Here is a 20,168-nt window from a genome sequence, read left to right on the forward strand (position 1 = left end):
TTTGAACCTTGACTCTGCTCCTTGCTGAGGAGTTGTGGGTGAGTCACTTAGCTTCTAGGGCTCCACTGATCTGCCTGTGAGATGATGTTAATAGCAGGCCTTGCTTCTTGGTGGGGTGACGGGGGAAGGAGGGTTAAGCAATACCATCCATCTCAGGTGCTGAGCACAGTGCCTGGCATAGAGTAGGGACCTTACAACACCAGCTCCTTCCCCCTTGGCCTCTATGGGCCTCTTTTCTCACCTGTCACACACACCAGCCCTGCCCAAGTCCTGGGGCAGAGGAACACACGCTCAAAAGTGCTCTGAAAGCATAAAATCCTCCCTAGGATTGCTGTCTCTTGGCACGCCACTCAGTCCACCCTGCCCCCCAGCAAAGAGGGAGAAGCCTTTGGAGCCCTGAATCCTCCTGGAGGTGGAGCTGCTTCTGACTCACTCCCTGTGCAAGCCATCCCTTCCCTTCCAGGGACTGGATGGGATCCCAGCTGTCATTTTGCTCCCGATACCTTCTTCACGGTCTGGCTCTGCCTGAGCACCTAAGTGATGGAGAGCAGGGTGGCTGCTCCTCCGTGCCAGTAGGGAGTTCAGCCTCTGCTTCTTCCCTTCCCCAAACCAAGCCACAGGGAGCACTGCCCTGGGGGTCAGAAGAATGAGGGGAGAAAATCCGGACTTATAGAGATCAGAGGGACAGGACAATACCCGGGAGCTTCTCACAAAACCATGGACACATGCATGCATGTTTGTGCACATGTACACACACACACACACACACACACACACACACACACACGCCTCACCAAAGGGCCCCTCTTCCCCTAATTTCAAGGATGTTCACCTCTGCCTTGGCCCAAAGCTCTCACCTCTACCAGGCCGCCCCATACATGTAGTCTGAGACATCCAGTTGGGTTCTGCTTTGAAAATAAACCTGGGTCACTTGGAGGGTTTCGTAGGCGGCCTTGCCAGGAAGCAGGCAGGAAACCTGCCGAGTTCCTCTCCACCCCCACCCCTGCCCACAGAGCGTGGCGGCCCTTGAAGGTCATGGCTAAACTTAGCCTGGCAAAGGGCCAGGGTCATGGGGGCAGAGGGCTGCAGGTGGTTGGCCTGGACCAATGGTTTACTCAGACCCTTACTCTGAGCCTGGCCCAAAGCCCCAGACCCTGGGGGAGAAATCCAAACTGTACCCTCTCTTCTGTGGGTCCTTCACTCTTGCAGCCCCCTAGGACCACTAGAATTAATTCAATGAATGCCACTGAGAGTTGGATAATAGTGACACACTTCTGTTTATCAAGCTCTCACTAGGATGCACTGGGCACTGCACACAGTGACTCCTGTAAGCTTGTGGGTTGTGGGTGTGATCCCTCTTTCACAGGTGGGTTAACCAAGCCCAAGAGAAGTAATTTCCTAGTCATACGATTAGAAAAGGCACAGCTGGGCTGAGAAACCCTACTCTGCCTCCACCAAAGCCCAAGTTCTGTCCAAGCTATAGTTACAAAGCACTCCTGTGTGCCAGGAACATGCTGGGTGCTACAGGGCCCACAAAGATGAGTGTGGCATAATCCTCAGTAGTAAAAACACCACAATCCACGAGGGAGGCAGATGGCCACTGAGTACCCTCTCAGGGCAGGATGAGCTGGGGCATCAGTGGCTGTGAGCAATAGGCTACAACATCGTAGAGGGAGTTTCATTGCTGATCTTTTGAGGGGGGATCTTCCTTGTCTGGAGACCTTCCCTGAGCCCACCTGCTTGGCTCCACATCCACCATCATACCCTCTCCTTCCAGACAGAATTCCTACAACAAACTGAGAAGAGGTGGAGACTTACTTACAAGGTGTTCATCAACACCCATCTGCCCCCAAGGGCTGGCTCACCGTAGCCTCAGCTGCAGGGACACTTTTCTCAGCAGCCTGGCAGCACCCCGGGACAGTGGTTCTCCAAAGGTGGTCACAGGTTTAGTGTCACCAACTTCCCCTGGGGACTTGTTAGACATGCATGTTTTCAAGTGCCGTCCCAGACCTGCTAACCAGCCATTCCAGGGGTGGGGCCAGCACCTCCAGGTGGTCCTAGTGCCTCCTTCAGTCTTAGAACCACCCCTTCCAAAGCCAGGTAGGCCTCAGGGTAGGAGGAGGGTGGGGCTCCCGCAGTGTCGCTGTAGCCCAGATCTCAGAGATTACTAAGGGTTTGCCCCATGCCCCTAGCTTGTCAGATACAATTAGCTCTGCTAATGAGCACAGCAAAAGTAGCTCAGGCCCTGTGTCATCTTCAGAGCCAAAAGGAGAGCTGTTGTGTGCTTACAAAATGTAAAAAGAAGGTGGACTGATGGCGCAGGAGGGCACTTGTAACCCAAGCCCCATGGGGTGACTTGAGTCCTTTTCCTATTGCTTAGGGTCCCACTGCTTGGGACTCCTGAGAAAGAAGGGGCCAAGGGATCCAAACTGTTGATAAGTTTGGGCTGAACCCCTCCTGTGCGCCTGGCCCAGTGCCAGGGTTTCACAGTCCTGGCTAATGAGATACATGTTGTTTGGGGAAAATAAATCCACAAATTTAAGAAAGGCAGAATTTAGAGATGTGCTCATTTAAGCTCCATTTTACAGATGAGGAAACTGAGGCCTAAAGAGGAGACACACTTGATCAGGAGGGTGGGTGAAGGTGGAAGTGGTCCGGGCAGGCTAGACATCACCCTGTGGACCCTCACAGACATGAGAGGTGTCATGAGGGGTGAAGTTTTCATTAACACCCGAGAGGAAGCTAAGTACTCCGCCTGTGTCTGTCACTGAATTTTCAGATACCAGCTAGGTAGTTGCAACTTCCCCATCTTACGAAGAGAATGATGGTCAGGGAGGTTCCCTGGGTGGCCTCTAAGATGCCCTGGTCTGAGTATGTGATGGATCTGCCTCCCTCCCTCTGCCTCCCCTCCTCTGCTCTCCAGGAGCTGATGGGAAACTGAGTGAGTCTTGCCCACCCCCACTGCCAGTGGCGACCACCAAATCATCAGTTGGCTGTCCCTCAAGCTTCCCAGGCCTTGGAGAAATAGGACTGTAAGAAGAGAGAGGATGCATGTGGAGCACGTGTTTGACCCTCAGTCTTGGTTTGGAACTTGGGCCCCAGGAGCAGTCTGTCTGAGCCCTGTCGGGGTGTTCCTCCTTGGTCCAGCCTATCTGTCTCATCCCCGATTCCACACTTCTCTCTAGCAGAGCCCATGCCCCATGCTGGAGTCTGACCAGCTTCCTGGAAGAGTGCAATAGCACCTACCTTCACGGCCAGCTCAGGGGCCCCTTCTCCCTGGAGCCTGCCCTTTTTCGAACCCCTGCAGATCAGGCCACCTTCCTGCTCTTTACTGTGTCAGTTGGTCCATCAGTCCTTGTCTTCCTACCTACAGCTCCAGTGAGGTCCTGAAGCTGAATATTGCCCAACCCCCACCCCTACCTCCTCCAGGCACCACCTGAGGCTGTGTACCTGCAGGTACCCAGTGTGTCAGTGGGAGGTGGCTCATCACGTCCTTGGGAGGAGACGGCTGGCTGTGTGAGTGATGGGACTCTACATACTCCTTCCTTGTGGCCTAACTCAGGACCAGGGGACAGACAGACTCTGGTTCCATAAGGGCAGCTCTGCAGTCTTTGGCTTCTGCCCTTCCAGGATGAAGCTCCTGGGCTGGAGAGGAGAAAGGCCCAGGGAGGGCAAGGCCACCACCCACCACTGAGGCATCTCAGGCTGAGGTTTCTCTTTATCTGCACCTCACGTGGAGATGGGAAAGGGGGATGGGAGAGAGACTGGGAGGGGAGGAGGAGGCTGCGTGGCACTGGGGTGGGACCTGGGCACTTGGAGGGGAGGGAGGGGCAGGTAAAGAAAGGAAGTGAGGAAAGAGGAAGGAAGAGGACCAACAAAAATTAATTGAGAAAGTGGGTAGAAAGAGTGCAGTTCTGGGCCCTGAGGGCCTCCTCTTCTGAGTGTCTTTGCAGCATCTCTGCCTCCTCCAGTCACCTTCCACCTCTCCCCCAGCAGGTCCTGGGTCTTGGCCACTAGCCAGGCATACCTTCCTGGGATCTGCCACCCTCATGGCTCCTGGGCTCCTTCCCTTATCTCCTTCCAGCTTCCCGGGGAGCAGAAGTGGCAGTGGGGGACATGTCTGGAGCAGGAGTTGGGCAGGGAGGGGACAATTCCCCATAGTGAAAGCTACCATATTGCATGCTCTGTATACCCAACATGGTGCAATCTTTTTTTCTCCCCCAAGAGAAGCCAGAAATCTGAATTTTATCAAAATCTTTCCATTTCACAATACTGTCTACTCTTTCGAAAAATTTTTAAAAACCATGTGAGGCAAAGAAAATATCAGGGGGCCACCCAGAGCTGTGGGCCGCTGTATGCAGCCCCTCACATGCCTCTTCTCTCCTGCCCACTGCCACACCTGCCTCCCCACCAAGCTTTCCTCAAAGCTGCCCTTGACCCCTGGACTCCCTTTCTCACTCTCCTTCTTGATCATACCACCACCTTCTAGTCCCTCTGCACCCAAGACCCCTTGAACTAACTCCTGGCTCAACTTGCCTCCCCAGTCCCAGTGCTGACTCTATTCCAGTATCTCCCAGTTGGTCCCAGCAGCCACCCTCAGAATAATTATAACCAGGAGTTCCTGTTGTGGCTCAGTGGGTTAAGAATCTGACTAGTATGTGGGTTCAATCCCTGGCCTCGCTCAGTGGGTCAAGGATCCGGCACTGCCATGAGCTGTGGCGTAGGCTGGCAGCTGCAGCTCTGATTGGACCCCTAGCCTGGGAACTTCCATATGCCACAGACGCGGCCCTAAAAAGCAAAAAAAAAAAAAAAAAAAAAAAAAAAAAATCAGTCTTTGCTAAGGGGTTTACACAGGCCTTCCCAAGGCCTCTCCAGAGACTAGGAGAAAATAGAAAGGGACCATGTGGCCTCATGGATGTGCACTCAGCAGCACTCAGATTACAGACTAAGGCCTAGGGTCTGTAGGACTGACAGCTGGATTCCCACTGCCCTCCCCTAACCCCGGGAAAACCCCAGGAGTCAAGACTGGGCCCTGGTGGGGATGGGGGAGCAGGACAGAATGGGGGAGGGAGTGGAGAGGCAAGACCCTGCCCTCGCAGACCTACTGATGGGCCTGTGTGAAAGTGTACAGTGTGAGGGGAGCAGCCTTTCTACTGAGGTGAGCTCTGCTGTCCCCCCTGGCCAGACTGGCCAGACTCACCGAAGGTGCCCAGCCACACCTGCCAAAGCATGCATTTTCCTCAAGGCCCACTTGTGGAAGAGGGAGAAGTTCCCAAAAAGTCACCAGGATGCCAACCCCATCCTCTGGACCAGGGTCATGCAGCTGGCCAGCCCAGGTGCAGGAAGGACAGTGGGAGAGCCCACATCCTTTTCCTGTTCCTGCTCCTCCATCGCAGCTCATGTGTATCCCTTGGTGGGCAAGAGGAGCAGAAGGCAGGGGCACCATCAAACTCCCAGGAAGGACAGGGCATCCTTCCATCTGGCCATGCTGCCTGACTTCCCCACAGCAGAGGGTCTAACCAACAGGGACTCGTGGAAAATCACAGTGCCTTGGGACAGACAGACTGAGGCCTGCAGGTCACAGAGACAAGGAAGGGCTTCCCTAGCAGCCCTGAGTCAGGGCCCATCCTCCTTTTTCTCATCCATACTCCCCAGAGCACCTCGAATCCAATAGCCACTGCAGTGGGTTGAACAGCAGCCCTTAAAAAGACAAGTTCAGGTGCTAACCCCCAGACCATGTGCATTGGACTTTATTTAGAAGAAGCGTTTTTACTGATATAATTAAGGATCTTGAGATGAGATAGCTCTGGATTAACCTAAATCCAATAAGAAGCCTCCTCATAAAAAGACAGAAAAGGAGAAAACAAAGAGAAATGGAGGGGGGTAACAGAGGTCGGAGCGATGCTTCCAACAGCCCAGGACACCCTGGAGCCACTGGAAGCTGGAGGAGGCAAGAGAGGATTCTCCCATGGAGTGTTTGGAGGAAGTGTGGCCCTTCGAGGCCCTTGATTTCAGACTTCAGGCCTCTAGTGCTATGAGAGGGTAGATTTCTGTTGTTTTAAGCTGCCATGTTAGTGGTCTTCTGTTACTGCAGCCCTGGGAGGCTGAGGGAGTCTCAAAGCACCAGGTACCCCCCCCACTGACTTTCCCATTTCCACTGGGCACCGCCAGCCTCCCCAGCCATTGCTCTGCACTAGGGCCTGGGGATTCCACATGGATGGGGCCCTCCCACCTGGTTGGCATGGACCTTTGGAATCAGCTCCTCTGAGCTCTCCCTAATTCCCAGCTCCCTCAGGTAGAACTGGCCCTGGAGGGCTCCCCTGGGCCCATTAGACACAGGTCTGAACTTTAAGGCTGATATTCAGCGCCTGGTCCCAGTCAGCTCTAGAGGGACCCTCGGCTCCCTTCAGGCCTGCCCCAGCCCCTTCAGGTTCTCAGCTGTCTTCTTAACACCTAGATAGACTGACTTCCCCACTATTCCTGCAATGTCCACACCTAAGCCTACCCAATGTGCCTCACAGCCAGCCCATTTCAGAAACTGCTTCATGTCTTCCCTATCCTCCCCTCCCCCAAATCTTGAGTTCAATCCTTTCTTGAAAGGCATAGAAGAACAAAGAGAGAGAAACAGCAGATTTATTAAGCCCCTCTGAGAGCCGGCAGGCATCTGGATCTGGTGCCTTGTGTAGATGGTGCCTCCACAGATGTGCCCCTAGCAGGGACCCTGCTCCCCAAGACTCTATTCTTAGCTTTTCTCGCCTGTGCAGCAGCCCCCTTCCCCAGGCAGGAGCCCAAGGTGCTGAAAGACTGAGCGATTGTTCAAGGAGACACAAGCAGGAAGAGAGCAGAGGAGCCAGACAGGCCAGGCCGGCGACTCTAGACCCTTGAGCACCCCATGCTGCTCTTTCATTACGGAGCACTGCCGACCTGAGTTCTGATCTTATCCCATTGCCTTCCATAGTGAGGGCTCCTCTAGGGCCAAGGCAGGCCTGTTTGCCTTGACATTCTGCAGAGCTCCAGGCAGAAACCAAACACAGGGCTGCCTGCTCATTGTGTTAAGGACACATGGGAACTTGGGCACATACTAGCTCATACACACTGGAGACACCACTTTCCAAAGAAGCCCCCTATAAATGTCCTCCATTCTTAGGAAGGATGCATTTTCTCCCTTGATCCTGCCCCCCACCCGCACGTCAGGTTTCTAGACCTGAAATCACAGGGTTCATTTTAACACTAGAAGCACAGTGCTAACTATTTCCCAAGGAGATGGGCAAAGCAGCCCTCATGACTGTCAGATGCTGGTATGGTTTGAACTTGTGTTTCTTGGAAGTTCCCCTCTGCCTGCAGGGGTGCCCATCTCACCCACCGGAGTGCCTGCACGTGGGGACAAGAACACTCACGTCAGGGCAGGCAGAACAGGGTTCCTAAAACCTGTCCCCTGTGTCTCCTGTCACCTGATGTTATCAACACCCCAGGCCTCCAAGCACAGCAGCAAAATAGCAAGACAAAGCCTACTCTTGCCACAGGCTCCAGACAAGTGCAAACACACAGGCTTAGGGGAGGAGACTTCAGGGGGTGGAGCAGGAACCAGAGAGTAAATACAAAGGACAACAAAGAGTAGACAAGGCCTCCCCCTTCTCAGAGCTGAGCTGAGGATGGATGGGATTCAATAGATGGCCAGGGCCCAGCAGCCCCCTCCCTGTGATCCAGGCATGGGAACAAAGAGAGCCCAGCTCAGGAAGACAACCTGGCCTCCTAGGCATGTAGGGACAGACCCTGGGGGGGCTTTTCCTTGGCCACAGAAAGGCGGGTTCCCCACTCTCTCCCCTTCCCCACCCTTACTCCTGTTACTCCCTTCCTGGCTTAGTGGAGTTCTGGCCCCCACATGGTGAAATCCCAGACTGTGCTCCCATCCTGGTCCCCTGAGGCTTGGGGCCCAGCTGGGCTGGAGAAAGGGAAGAAGCGAAGCACACGCTGGGCCTCCCCCTTCCCCCTGCCACCCCCCCCACACACACACACTCTCAGTCACAAGCTCTGTGACTGCAAAGATCTAAAAACCCCTTTTATCTTAATAAAGGGGAACAACAAGAGACACAAAGGCAAGAAGGGGGCCAACCCAGCTGTAAAAAACTTAAGAGCTTGCGGTCAGCCTCTTGGCTGTGCTCTCTGCTGCAGGGACCTGGGCTGAAAGCAGAGCTGGCGCTGGCGTTTGGCCTGTCCTCCCACAGCAGGGTGCATCACTCAGAGCAAGCCAGTTCTGCTCCAGGGGAAGCAGGGGGCCTAGGGAAGGCCGGGAGCAGTTAGAAAATGACCCCAGAATCATCTGTGAACACAGAGTCCCACTCCGTGAATGACACAAAACAACGACTTACCACCATGTGGTTTTCCAGCCACAGCGACGGAGTGATGATGAGGATGCCCTGCCCTGGCACCTGCCCGACGCTGTGCCCAGCATAAAGAAGGTTCAAAGCAGTGATAGGTCAGCTTGGGGCTGGCTGTAAGCAGTCATGGATACTGCCAAGTTCACCTGGACATACTTCCATCCCAAGATTGCCCAGAAAGAAAAAGTCCGAAGCTCTTCAGCTCAGAAGAGCTTAACACTTTGGAGAGGCTTAGTAGCAAAGGGGCCAAACTCTGGAATCGGAGGCCTGGGTTTGAATCCTGGCTCTCCTACTTGTTGTGACATCAGCACCTACTTGGCCTGGCAGTCACATAGTCATGCTCTGTAAAGGACATTGGTATTGGCACTGGTATTGGTGATGAGGCCAGGTCTGCCTCTTGACTTGTTAAATCCTGCTGGGTGCATCTTAGGCACTCCTCTAGGAAGAGGGGGTGGCCCACATCCCTGCAGCAACTCCAGAAACCTGGGGACAGGGCTAAGTTTTCTCTACCTCCCTGTTTTCTTCTGCAGGCCCAGAAGGAGAGCAGGAAGCTTGGCACCTGGGAAGCTCACTGCTCCCTCCTGCCCATCTGGCAGCAACAACACTGAAAGGTCCTCCGCTCCTTCTGAGTGCTGAGGAGAAGCCAGAGCTGGTTTCTTTTCTTTCTCTCTCTTTTCTAAAAACGATTTTTTGGGCTGCACCTGCAGCATATGGAAGTTCCCAGGCTAGGGGTTGAATCAGAGTTGCAGCTGCCAGCCTACGCTACAACCACAGCAACACAGGACCTGAGCTGTACCTGTGACTTAAACCACAACTTGTGGCAAAACCGGATCCTTAACCCACTGACTGAGGCCAGGGATCGAATCTGAATCCCTATGGATACTAGTCAGGTTCATAACCTGCTGAGCCACAACCGGAACTCTCAGAGCTGGTTTCTTTTTTCTTTTCTTTCTTTCTTTTTTTTTTTCGGTCTTTTCTAGGGCTGCACCTGCGGCATATGGAGGTTCCCAGGCTAGGAGTCTAATAGGTGCTGTAGCCACCGGCCTACGCCAGAGCCACAGCAATGCGGGATCCAAGCCATGATTGCGACCTACACCACAGCTCGCAGCAATGCTGGATCCTTAACACACTGAGCAAGGCCAGGGATTGAATCCACAATCTCATGGTTCCTTAGTCGGATTCGTTAACCACTGAGCCATGATGGGAACTCCTGGTTTCTGATGCTCAGCATTAAAAGTGCAGGCGCTCAATGAATTCTTGCTGAATGAATGAATGAATAAGTGAATGAATAAAAGGAATCAGGACTGGGAACAGAACCTCAGTGCTTTTCTTCCCAGGAGCAGGAATTTGACAAGGGAGTGGAGTGGGCTGTTCTTGGATGAAGTAACTTCTACATTTTTTCCTCAGAGGCACCCTCCCATCAGAAAAGCAAAGCTCTAACACTGTAAGCACTTCAGGAAATGTGAGTAAAAACCCTTCCCGATGCTTCCCTAGAGACAGATCAGAGCCACTTTAGGTCCAGACAGCCTTCATCTAAAGGCACCTGACTCACTACTGACACTGACCAAGAAAAAGACCCAGGAATGAACATCTGACCCCCAGCTGCCTCCTTCCTTGACACCCACCTCCTTGCTTGAGAGCCTTATAGAAATGGAAGACACATGGAGGACTACAGGGTTCGGTGCAAATTAGGCAAGAGAAGAGAGAAACAGCCCTTGCTAGAGTAACTAACAATTCTCTTTCTGGAGAGCACCAGACCAGCCACATGCCTCTGACAGCCACAGGAAGGTTTAGTGGAGCACAACCAATGCACTGCACTTACTGCGATGTAAGCATTGTGCAAAATGCTTTACCTCACAATAAACCTCTGAAGGAGGCCCTATCCTCATAAAGAAACAGGCACAGAGAGGGTAGGCCACTCATTCAACATCACAGAGCTGGGATTCAAACCCAGGACTGTCCGACTTTCGAGTCTCCCAACTTCCCAGGATACAGTGCTACTCAGTGACTTGGTATCCATGAAACATTAAATAGGCATCTATGGGCTCTCCTTCCCTGTACTGTGTTGGGAAAAGCAGGTTACAATTTAGGTGCTATCTGGGCATGAAGCAGTGAGTTAGACTTAATGGTGCCTTCCACCCAGAGATTCAAGGAGTGTAAACTGGGATATCTGAGCTGGCTTTTCAGCCAAAAGTGCAGGAAACCTCCTCTGCAGTGGGTGAGGAAAAGGGAGTGAGGGCTCCTCTGAGCCTGGGGGCTCTGTTTGGAGGGGAGACATCTGGGAGGAAGAGGCAAACATGCATTGGGGGGATGCGGGGCGGGCAGTGCACGGGGTGGGTGTGGGGGTGGGGCTGTCTCCAGCCCAGGCATGCTACATCCCGCCTCCCTCAGGGACTCTCAAACAAAGTCTCTGCAAACAAAGGACCTGTTCATGAACTTCAGGCGGGTCCTCTGACTGCTCCTAAGAAGGCTCTTGAAACAGGATCCCGGGAGAAGAGTTTGTTATGAGCACATGGTTTTGCACCAACAAGCAGGGCCAAAATTCTGACCACGCCCTCCCCTCGGTTTGATGCAGCTTATAGGAGACCCTTCTGCATCTGCTGCAGGGAAATGACCCAGAGGGAGAAAGTCCAGGAGAGCTTCCATGGGAAGCTGAGCGGTAGTGAGTGTCCCAGTGTTATTCACCTAGAAGTGAGTTGGAAATTGTGAGCTTTGAATTTTTTTTCTAGGGATTTCCATCTGAGGATCTCAAAGTGCTCTGAATATTACTGTCCCCATTAAAAAGACTGGGAGACTGAGCCCCCATCTGTTAATATCACAGAGCCAGTGGCAGCAGGAGGGGACCTGGGATCGGTGATCTGGCTGTTGCTTCTCCCCTTTGACACTCAGACTTTGTGGGATTCTGTCCGTTGTCAGGACACCGTGGACACCCCTGGCTGTTCTAACACCACTCCCCAAATCTCAGATATAGCTCAGACACCCCTGAATTCCTTCATGAACTACTCAGGGGAGGGAGTTCCAGTTTCATTTAGTCCACCTAGAATTCCCTGGGGATGCCAGAGCTGGGTGAGAGGTGAACTCTGAGACCTTGCCTCTATTTCAAGCTGGTACCAACTCTTGGGTCAGTGGATTCCAGACATTCCTCCTCTATGCACGTTTGATCACAAAGCTCTCTGAGGACACGGAATCCTTAGCACATCTTAGATGCATACGAAGTACATACTCACTCCATCAAGGAGTGAAGATTCCCTCTTAAGTCAGCCCTCATAGAAGGATGTGGGTGCTCTTGTTTCTCACGTTCCTTTGGGGGTGTCAGTGAAGAAGGGAAAGCCACTTTTCTGACCCCCCCATCACTGCCCTGGCCTACTCTTGCACCACTCCCTTCACAGATTGATTCAGGCTGTGGAAGGGAGGCCCAGAGCCATGGGAGCCACAGAAACCCTTAGAAGTCTTGCTTTTTGCTCCGAGAACTAAGCAAGACAGCAGCTGTCAGCTCTGTGCCCTGTTCCCTTGGGGCTAGATCCAAGGCCCGAAGATCCTCCACCAACTGGCTCATGGCCCCACCCTCCTCCCTGGCCCATCCTTTGAGAAACATACCATGGATGTTACACCTCCTGTGTTCCTCCCCTTCAAAGTGTGTCTTACAGTTGGGTGGTTCTTGGTCCTCCCTGTTCAACTTAAGGTGGAGGTGTTGCCTCGGGCAACAGTGATGTCACCTATGAGGTGCTTCCATTCCACTGATGTCACAGGGTAGGTCGTATGGATGTAGGGGGATAGCACTTTCTACAGGACAATGTCACAGGGCCCAGACTGCTCAGGAGGATCCTGCACACCTCTGGGGAGCTCCCAAACGATTCTCCTTCCTCTCCTAGAAAAAGTTCTCATCCTTCTCTTGCCTCTGGGTACCGATTCAGACCACACAGAAAACCTGACTTTCCCTCCCCCAGCAATGGTGGAAAGGTCAGGATGGGCAGCTTTGTCCTCAGCTACGAACGAACCACATGCAAGGGTACCAATGATCTCTTTCTCACCACCTGGGTCCCTGTGGCCTGGCCCTCTGCCCAGGCCTCAGAGGAGGGAACAGGGGCATTAATGGGGAAGTGAGGGTCCCCATCTGGCAGAGAATGTAGATGTTCGAATGACCTCTACTGTCTTTAAGAGCTCCTACTAGCCAGATGCTGCTCTGCGCCAGGCACTGTGCTCAGTGCATTCTACGCAGGCCCTGTGAGGGGTTACCCCCATTTTTCCTGACAAAATCAAAGCTTGGAATAGTCAAAGCACTTGCCCAACTACTGAGGAAACTTAACTCCTGCACAGTGGAGCTAGGACTCAATCCCAGTCTGCCCTACACCAAAGCCCTTGTGAGTCATTCCTTCTTGGCTCTGGGGCACCTGGAGGCTGTGGCTTACTAAAGATGAGCCAGGTCTGGACCGAGAGCAGGAACAGTGCTTTAAATCCAAAGAGGCCAGTGGGGCAGGCCAGGTGGCTAAGGCAGCCAAAGCAAGCACTGCCTTAGGACTGCTTCACCCCCAGGCTCACACAGGAGCTACAGTAATTGGAGCTTCCATTTCCTCGAGCATCCGTGCTGATTGGGGACCATCAGCTCTACCCTTGACTTCTGGTTGACCCATCCATCTGACCATCCCCTTGATTTGCACATAGCATATAGCATTTACCCCTGTGGTCTGAACCTACAACCCTAAAATTTTATAGTGGTTCTTTAACTTGTGCAAATGCAACTCAATGTAGTTGGGAGCTAATGCTTCTAAAGCACTAAATAAGTGAGTAAAGTTAAAACTGCTAAATTATGAAAGAGGACAGGGAGAAGTCCTACTGGTAAACACTGCACTGAAGGGACTGGCCAAGGAGATACATAGGAGTACTGGTCTACCATGAGGGTATCTTCTCATTGGCAAGAGGGCCAAGGAAGCAAACAGAGCCCATGCTATGGGACCATTAGTCCCTTACTCTGATTTGAATCCAGCTTGCCAAGCACAAGCTGCCTTCTGATCCATGGTTTCCCATGTGGCTTCCCAGGTATCACCCAGTCTGCATGATGGTGACAAAGTCTCCTTGCAAATTGATACACAAGCAATCTTATTTGTATACCCACTTCTGGGAGCTCTCTTGAGATAACTCAGTAGCCCAAGTCCAAACCTTTCTAAAAACTGTGGAGCTAGGATTTCCCAGTGGGCACAGCTAAGAGCAAGACCCTGGAACAGGTGACATGATGTAGAGTAAACATCATCCTTCTGGGAAATGTGTTGGGCACCAGCCTACCCTTTCCAAGAGATATCATGACTTTCTCATTGGCTGAGAAGCTTATTTTGTTTAAAATACTGTCTATAGAGTGTCTGTAATAAAATGCTTGATTCTAGCTAATTAAGTACTGAGATGTATAGAGTGAAAAATAAGAGATAATGTATATGCTGCTGTGAAATGGCATTTTGGAAAGGCTTCCTGGAAGAGCTTGGGAAGGGCATTTGCAGGTGAACACCACTGGACAGGATAGCATCAGAACAGCATCTTCAGAAATTTCTGCTATTGCCCATTGCTGCCCAGGTCAGAGGCCCTGTAGGGCCTTTCCCCTCCACACCACACCCAGGCAGCACTTACTCATCACCCTCATGCCAGGCGCCAAACTGGATTTGCCACCTCCTACTACCAAGCAATTCAGAAGGCAAGCCTTTGGAGGCTGGGGCCAGGCCTGCCTCTTTCCTTCCTTTCTTTCAGCTGCCAGATGAGCTTTCCATCTTCTTCCTTCTGAGCTGAGAGTGGGTATTACTTCCTTTGATAGAGACAGAAAAGAGCAATCTTTCTTCTTTCTCATGAGGGCCTCAATCAAACTAGCTTTCGAAGCTCAATCTACTTCTTGTTCTGTGACTGCTCAGTGACTGGGGCTTAGCATTCGAGCTTCCAAATACGTTACTTCTCGGTACCTTGGTTTCCTCCAGTATAAAATGGGGACATCAATACCTATGTCACTGGGCTACTGTGAAGATTTAATGAATTAATAGAGGCAAACTGGTTTTCTGGGAAAAAAAAAAAAAAACTTAGCAAATGTTAAGCCCTCAATTATGGTTTATCAGGGCTGTTGTGTACGGTTGTATAGGTGGTGTACTGATCAAATACACCTAACAAGGGGTGGTGAGGATGAATCCAGCTCACATGCTGCCTGCCCAGCTATGTCCACCCAGATGAGGACCCTTTTTCTTTTTATTTATTTATTATTATGTTTTTCGCTTTTCAGGGCTGCACCTAAGGCATATGGAAGATCCCGGATTAGGAGCCAAATCGGAGCTCCAGTTGCCAGCCTACTCCACAGCCACTGCAAGATCAGATCTGAGCCATGTCTGTGACCTACGCTGCAGCTTGCAGCAACACCAGATCCTTAACCCACTGAGCAAGACCAGGGATCGAACCCACATCTTCATGGATACTAGTCAGATTCATTGCCGCTGAGCCACAACAAGAACTCTGAGGCCCTTTTTCTAAATGGCACTAGGGTGCCATCCTCTTGTAGAGAGGGAGCATCTGATTCTAATTCATGCAATTGATAGAACAGGCTAGCAGCAGCCTTGGAGGTTATTTATTATCAGCTCTTAGCATTTTCATGGCTGTGTCCCCCTCCCCAGCAGGTCAAGATTAGTCCCAGCCACAAGCAAGCTCCTGCCCCTAAGCTGCCCAACACACCTGGAGCACTTGTTCCTCCTTTAGGACACTGAGAGAGTTAAGCCTTCCCCAGAAGCCCCCAGGGGGCTGCCCTCCCACCTCCTCATTCCTATTGAGGGGACTCTCCACCCAAACAGGGAGCCACAGAGTCTCAGCCTCTGCAGGGACTTTCTCCTTCGTAAGTGTTGATGGCCACCTGTCTGCTGAAAGTGATGGCAGCGCATTACCTACTGAGCAAGTTCCTCCTTACTTCTGAGTAAGACCTGTCCTGCTTCTCCCACCCAGTATGCCTCGGAGGCAGACAGAGCAAGTCTTTTCCTTTCTTGGAGTGACAATGCGGGGAGTCCCAAAGGCCATAGCCATGTCCCCCTGGGCTTCTCATCCTTGGGGAAAATATTGCCAGTTCATTCCCTTTTCCCTCACAAGAAGTACTTTCCAGAAGCTCCAAGGCATTCCATCCACTCCTTCAGACATGTGAGAACAGCGCTGTGAGGGCTCCCACCCAGAGGAGCACCCTCTCTCTCAGACAGAATCCCCCCACTTTCTTTCTCTTGATTGACTCCCAGGGGATCCAAGAAGGGAAAAATTACAAAAACACGTTTCCTCCGAGAGGTTACCTTCTCAAGTGGGCAAGTTTGCCAGAAGCCTCTACTAAAAGTTCCTCCCTGTTCTTGTCCTCAGATAAGAAGTTCACACCCCCTCTGCTTTGTTTCCCTCTAGGGCGTTGCAGGAGCTGGGGAGGTGTTCTCGGTAAGGTGACAACTTCTGGGATGATGGCTTGAGGTTAAAAGTTCAGATCCTTGACCCCTGAAAGCTGGAGCTTGAAACTGCTGCATCTTTGAAAATTATGGAGATAGAGGATAGCACTTGAATGAAAGCCTTTCCATTGGAGAGTCAGTATAACCATATTATGGTTACCCACAAGTGGAAAATATGAGGGCAGGATGGCCTGGGGCAGCAGCAGCACACAGGGAATTAGCAAACAATGAAAGCCACTTAGGCACGTAGGCTTCGAAAGGAGGACGCGAAAGCTCGGCCTATTATGTTAATAAAGAGGTGAATGTCAGCAACTCTACCTGTCTATTAGCCATTTTCAAGGCTAACTTGACTGCACCCCAGCACAGATTAGCTTTAAGCCTCTCCTAGGTAGAACAGGTTTGTAAAAGGGAAGGGCCCTGGGTCAAATCCAAGGGAGGAATAGCAACAAAATAGGATTCTGAAACTGATTTAGGATCAAAAGACCAGGGTCCAGGATCCACCAGTACCCGATGCTCTTTCAGTTTTGAGGGGGAGGTTAGGTGGCTCTCACATTAGGCAGGGGAGCAAAAGGCAACGTGTGGTGCCCAAGAGGTGCAGTAAAATATTTTTCTTTCCTGGGAGGTAGCATTTATGGTTTTAAAGAGAAGAAGCCTTTTGGATGGGAAGTCCAGCCCTGGGGCTTCGGAGTCCCTCCACCAGGCAGCCAGGAAAGTGGAGACAATGGGAAAAGGACGGGATGGGTTTAGGGGCCAGGTGGCAGAAACTAGCTGCAGCTCCTAGAGAAAGTTCTGAACAGCGTGGGGTCTTCTCCATCAACAGCCCTGAAAGAGGAAGCAGCGAGGGCTTTATCCGGCCCCAGCACAGCTTCACTAATTTAAACCAAGAAAAAGCAGGCTTCACACCCTCTCCCTGTTTCCAGAAGGGGAAAGAAGGAGGGAAAGGAGCGGGCTAGAGAGTAAGGAGACTCGGCCTTTTTGTCCTAGCATCTGCCCAGACGGTCGAAGGTAACGGACCAGCGAGTCCGCACAAACAACAGCGTGGTCCCGCTTCCGGCGCGGCGGTTCTGTGCGGCGGGGAGGAGGAGCTGCCGGCGGCGCGTGGCTGCAGGGAAGCACCCACGGTCTCCGCGTCTCGAGAGGGGTTAAAGCCGAGAGGCTGGGGCGCAGGACCCCGCGCGGCGCGAGGACGGAAAGGGAACCTGGGAGGACAGCCGCCCACCCCCACATTCTCTCGGGCACCTTAACAGGGTCTCCCAAGTCAGCCCCAACCTGGGAGGCTGAGCTGGCGCCCCTCTTAAATCCGCCACCGCGCCTCCGCCTGGTCCCCTTCCTTCCTTCCTATACGCGAGATGCTTGGGGAGGACGCAGAGCCTCTCGGCTTCAGGCCAGGGACTTACGTTTAGTCTTGGTGTCCGCTCCCTGGCGCGGGAGGGACCGCGCGAGCCTCCGCTGCACGCGCGGGTCCCGGGGGCCCGGAATCGGCTGTCTGGCGGCTGCTGCCGCGGAGCGTCAGGGCAATTAGAGGGACGCGGGCGGTGATACCCCAGCCGGCTCCCGCCTTCTGGCCTCCATCAGCGGGGGCTCTAAAGGACTTCAGAGTTACTCATTTCCTGGATGTCAAAGAAACTTTTCCTCCTTATAAGAACAAAACACCCGCCTCTACTTTCGGCTGCGGAGTCTCCTTAAGGTGGACCGTGAGGGTTAGGGAGGGGATGAACGCCGGGTCTGCAGCGGAAGTTTGCCCATCGATCATCCCAGAAACTCTAGAGCGGACAGCAGAACTGGAAGGTGATCCGGAGAGATGGGATCTGGCTACAGAGTAAACTGGGGCTAATGGACAGCAAGTCCGGGGAGGACGCCCTTAAATGTCGGTCTCGGCCGGCGGAACGGAAAGGGTTAATTCCCTGCACGCCTTCGGAGCGTTTTCCCGCGGCACATTTTAGATGCTGTGGAATTCCAGGGGCCACCTAGTTTCTCCTCTGGAGGGAAATATAAATCGAGACAAAACGCTAGCCCTTTTCTCTTTTACGGCTTGAATGGATTAAAATAACTCACCAGATTTTACGGTAAATGAAAGCACCGTCGCCTTTTCCTGAGTAACCAGACACAAAGGAGAATCACGACCAAGTGATTTTTATCTGTAGAGGGCGCTTTAGTGTCCAATGCCTGTTTACAGTTAGGATGTTAGACCCCTATTTTAGTCACCAGGGAACCGAGGTCAGGAGGGACAGCAGCGCTCTGGTCATACTTGATGGATTATGAAATCCATAACCTATTATCTTCTCTTTGTGACCTGCCCAAATTCCACAGCCAGTAGAAGTGGCTGGGAAGGGCTTGAATAAATCCTGTGTAAGTGGCTTTACAGGAATCGAAGGCCAAGAAGGGTACACTGGGAGGACGTTATGAGAACACACTGTCGGAATGGTTATCCCTATTGCCACTGCTCTTAAGTGTTAGATCACCTTCTTCCTCTCCTCTGCAAGCCAGCCAAATAGCTTTAACATTCGCCTGGAAGACATTAGGCTGAGTCTGAAAGATAAACAGGCAATGAGAACAAGTTCTAAAAATAGACCCCCTGGCCAGTGGCCCAGGTTAGTCTAGTTTTCTGGCTTTTGCGGCTGCTCACAGCTCTTTCCTTACACCAGGGACAATTATGGCAGAGTTTTAGGGGCTGGTGGGGAGGGACGAGGAAAAGGGTGATGGGGGAAAACATTCGTTCTTTTTTTTTTTTTTCTTTTCTTTTTGCCATTTCTTGGGCCGCTCCCGCTTGGGTTCCCAGGCTAGGGGTCTAATCTGAGCTGTAGCTGCCAGCCTACACCAGAGCCACAGCAATGCTGCATCCGAGCTGCGTCTGCGACCCACACCACAGCTCACCGCAACGCTGGATCCTTAACCCACTGAGCAAGGGCAGGGCTCGAACCCGAAACCTCATGGTTCCTAGTCGGATTCGTTAACCACTGCGCCACGACGGGAACTCCGGAAGACATTCTTGAAAGGCCTGTGTTTTTCTAAAATGTCTGTATTTGTAAAATGTCTGTTTTCCACCAAAGCAGGTGGGGTAAATTCCTGAGAGGTGGGGACTACTGGAGCGAGCACCACTACACTGCCTAACCCTGCAGTAAGGATTTAGGGTTCTTCGTGGTGGAACACCAAAGTTAGTGCTTGAATGCCCTCTGGGATCCTCATCCTGTGTGCAAAGTTGTTTTAGCACTTTCTAACTAGGTATGTATACTTATCTATATAAGCAACATTTATTACATTTGTTTTTTGTTTAAACCTGATTATTTCATTCTCTGTGACCTGACGGTCACTTTCATCTCCCCTCTATTCTCTGCAAAGTCCAGGGTCCTAACCAGGCACCTGGGCCATTCATGAACTGGCCTCTACTTATCTCACCAACTACATATCTCATTCCATTTTTCCACACCAAACTCCTTGCAGTTCTTGGAACGTATGCTTCTCAGAATGTGATAATGAGTTTGTTTTTTCCCCTTTGGAGGTTCACGTGGGCGCTATCTTCTGCCTGCAACCTTCACCCCACCTCTTCCTCCAACCTGTCACCCCAAATCCACACACATTTTTTTTTTTTTTTTTTTGCCAGGCTAATGAGTGCTTGGTCTTAAGGTCCACAAATAGGTGAATTCTCCCATAGGAAGCCTTCCACTAACTCCCATACCTGGCGTTAGACAACCCCCTCACCCCAAAATATAGTTCTCGTAGCACCTTGTGCTTATTCTAGAAAGGGTTTTTATTTATTTATTTATTATTTATTTCTATATTACTCAATGAATTTATTACATTTATAGTTGCACAATGATCATCACAACCTAATTTTATGGCATTTCTATCCCGAACCCCCAGTGCATCCCCCCACCCCCAACCTGTCTCATTTGGAAACCATAAGTTTTTCAAAGTCTGTGAGTCAGTATCTGTTCTGCAAAGAAGTTCAGTCTGTCCTTTTTTCAGATTCCACATGTGATAGCATTCGATGTTGGTGTCTCATTGTATGGCTGACTTCACCTAGCATGATAGTTTCTAGGTCCATCCATGTTGCTAAAAATGCCAGTATTTTGTTCCTTTTAATGGCTGAGTAATATTCCATTGTGTATATATACCACATCTTTTTTATCCACTCCTCTATCTATGGGCATTTAGGTTGTTTCCCTGTCTTGGCTATTGCAAATAGTGCTGCAGTGAACATTGGAGTACATGTGTCTTTTCGAGTCATGGTTTTCTCTGGATAGATGCCCAGGAGTGGGATTGCTGGATCAAATGGTAGTTCTATTTTTAGTTTTCTGAGGAATCTCCATACTGTTTTCCACAGTGGTTGCACCAATTTACAATCCCACCAACAGTGTAA

General features: G+C 51.6%; 1 protein-coding gene across 5 annotated transcripts in view; it reads right to left on the reverse strand.

Moving 5' to 3' along the window:
* ITPRIP (inositol 1,4,5-trisphosphate receptor interacting protein) overlaps positions 1-18,409 on the reverse strand; it is a 35,103-nt gene extending 16,694 nt beyond the window's left edge. For 3 of the 5 annotated variants that reach the window (XR_002338486.1, XR_002338487.1, XR_002338485.1), the window contains exon 1: positions 17,206-17,815. The gene's annotated coding sequence lies outside the window, so the exon portion shown is untranslated. Of the gene's footprint in view, positions 1-857; positions 4,678-17,205; positions 17,816-17,863 lie in introns of those variants that run through there. The other 2 variants (XM_021072795.1, XM_021072796.1) reach the window with 2 other exon arrangements.

This window comes from Sus scrofa, chromosome 14 (genome assembly GCF_000003025.6).
Source record: "Sus scrofa isolate TJ Tabasco breed Duroc chromosome 14, Sscrofa11.1, whole genome shotgun sequence".
Taxonomy (NCBI): Eukaryota; Metazoa; Chordata; class Mammalia; order Artiodactyla; family Suidae; genus Sus; species Sus scrofa.